Source organism: Cydia amplana, chromosome 2 (assembly GCF_948474715.1).
Source record: "Cydia amplana chromosome 2, ilCydAmpl1.1, whole genome shotgun sequence".
Classification (NCBI taxonomy): domain Eukaryota; kingdom Metazoa; phylum Arthropoda; class Insecta; order Lepidoptera; family Tortricidae; genus Cydia; species Cydia amplana.
This window is the reverse complement of record NC_086070.1, coordinates 5,641,106-5,644,417: the sequence shown is the minus strand read 5'-3', so window position 1 is coordinate 5,644,417 and position 3,312 is coordinate 5,641,106.

The window sequence follows — 3,312 nt, the reverse complement described above, 5'->3', positions numbered from 1 at the left end:
GATTTTGTAGTAACCGAAAGCAGGGATGTTACGGAGTACCGGTTCCGGTTCCGTTTAGTCGGAACTTCCGATTGGTATTCCACGTCCGTTTCGGTTCCGATTCCGTTATCTTTGAATTGGATGTTATATCGGATGTAAAAGTTTAGCGCGGCATTAATAACAAACAAGTTTATAGTACCTACCTCGCGTTCTCTCATCGCCCTGGATTTTTATTTTTAATATACCTATCCTTAACCCTTAACATCTTATCCACATCTCACTCAGGCTCTGATTCTGTATCCGGTTCCGATTCCGTTTCTGGTTCCGATAAACTTAATTTAAAACATCTGGTTCCGCTTTCGGTTCCGATAAAACCACATCCGTTACATCCCTGGACGAAAATACGCTGAGTTTTGGGATTAAGACTTATAATTTACTCGTATATATTTTATTGTTTATTTTGACTTACCTTACATAATCAAATCAGCTTCATGCAGCCAAGCCTTCAACCATTCCGTAGCTGACAATACTACCTACTCGTAACTTCTTACCAACCGCCTCAGTTAACCGGTAGAACTACATAATCTATATGGTTTTACTTAGTTAAAACTTAAAAGCTTTAAAATTACTTATTTAAAAGTGTAAAATCCAACTAACCACATGGAATACATCTTGAGGGCACAATGGCAATGGCAAATGTGGGTCCAAAATTACGATTACAATAAGCAAAAAGTCGAGAACAGCCTACCGTTTGTATTTAATAAACGCTGTACATGTAGGTAATAAAATAAATGAATGTAATTTGGAAAGTAATGAATAATTATAATTAAAAGCCTAAAAATTAAAGTCGCCAATTTTTCATCAAAATGGATGGCATGAATTTGTAGCTTTTATTGTTTTGTTCTGTTAAAATACTGATGTATTTAATCTAGTTAATACTCAATAGTTTTATGAAGAAATAGAGCGATAAAATGCAGTTGTCAATTAATTATACATGTCTTCGACTAGTTAATTGTACTTAAACATGAATGAATCGGTGTGTGTTCGTATTTTTCGCTTGTTTTGAAGTCTTTTGTATATATATTTATTTTTTATATACATATTAGACTGTTAATGTAACGTTTGTAAATATAAACATTATGTAGGTAGTTTTTATTGTTATAAGTTATTTAATCATTTTCGTAAACCTACCGCATACATCATTGCATGTACCTATATCATTCGCTTGATTTTCAAAGACTTGGTTTTGTTTTTCATTTCATTTCATTTCATTGTTTTTCAATTAATTTACATTTTAAATGTGATCAGTTTTAGCAATTACTAAAATATTTTATTCCGCAGTTAAATTATGTACCTACGGTATACGTAACAATCATATAACTACACCTAGATAATTTATTTAGTCATCATACCTACTATTATTAGTCAGGTGGTACATTAAACAAATGCTCATCGTATTAAGACCATTATCTTTTACTAACTTTATTTTAATAGGTAGTAGTACCTACTATCAGAATTATCATGGCATGGATACGTACTTTTTGATAAAATTGCTTCAATTTTCGTAGATACTTTCATATTAGAATTTGTAAGATAAAACTAATTTAATTGCAACCTGTAATGAATGTAAAGGTGTAAATTACTAACAATCTTAGTTTAGTATTAATCATATTAATTACTAAAAGGCCGGTGGTGCAGATTACCAATAGGAATAAGAGAAACTACTACCTAAGTGTTCATTGGATTATGTGTACATATTGTTTTGGAACCTTGTTTTATAATTTATAATTTATTTTTATTTATTGTTCGGTATTGTATAGGTCAATAGCTAGACATAATGTTATATACTTGATTGTTAACTAGATATTTAGTGAATATATTAAACTGCCTACTATACATTTCGTTGAAATGAATTTGCTAATCTACAGACATTTGTAGTAACCTAAACACGTTAAAGTTTTACTTGACTTAAAACGGACATTATTATAATTAACATGGGTACAAACTTATGTGCTGACCACTATGCAAACGATACTTATATTGTGCTCGAATCGAATAATCAAATAAAACTAGTAGGCTAGTATTTAAAAGTCCCTTTATATTAGTTAGATATTAATCTCTTGGTTAAAAAGCCCGTTGTACAAAAGTTCACTACTGTAAATAGTATGTACTTATGTACCTACATAATGCCTTCTATAGTAAGTAGCATGTTATAACGCAAAAATACTACTTAGTTTCATTGGTCACTTTGAGTTTCCTGATTTGCATCATTTGGATGTTTATCATAAATAAATATGCCATTTATGTTTACTCATACAATTACATTTCTAAAATAGGTGATTTAACCTGGCATCGTCACATTGCCAGTAGTGACCATTTGTGCGATGTTTAGATTTAAGAATAAAAAGCTCTTTAGGCTGTACCTGTGATCCCCTATCACGATAAAATTTGTCATAACTAGTTGTGATTATGACGTTTATTATTTTACAATGTAGTAGCTAGCGTCTAGACGGGCAAAGAACGCAAAAAGTACACATAATTACTACTACTTTCCTCACGAAATTCACCAAAGAGAGAAATTGTAGATATAATTTGAGATCTTCGTCCATGTAGAAATAATCTCCTTTTACGTGAAAATTCTGTTTAATGTCTAAAAATTGCATAAGTCTATTTAAAATTACTTAAGTGCATAGTTTTAGTTTATATCAAAGTCAAATTCCATGTCATAAAATAAAGCCACATAACTGAAAACATGAAACGAATTGATTGGATTGGTTTTCAGTTAGAGTTCGTATTTATTTGATCATTTTAAGAAAGTGTATTGTAATCGACTTTGCAGCCATTCGCAAGTCTCAAACCTGAAAATTAAAATTTATTATATTTTAAACCTATACTTAATATTTTATTTCAGAAAAAAACAGGCAAGTAACCTAGAAAGGGTAGATTTCTTCAAGTCTACTTGAAAGTAGAAAATATACATTATTTATAATAATAAATTAAATAAATTATGTCAATTTTAGTACACCTAATTACTGCAAATTGATGCGCGCGTACCTTGTACAATGAAACTTATTGTTGTGTTTGCATGTTTATAATTTATACAAAATGAATTTGCATGTTTACTCGTTTACATTTGTTTTATAGCTTAATTGTATTGTTAATGTTTACAAGTTGGTGCTATTGTGATTATTTTGCTGCTGCTTTTGTTCTTTTGGAATGTTGACATTAAAATAAAATAAATGATAATTATGAGAATTTTTAATTTTTAATTGCAACCCCCAAAATGTGTGGACTTAATGTGAAATGACATTCTTTACTAGTCAACTACAGCTA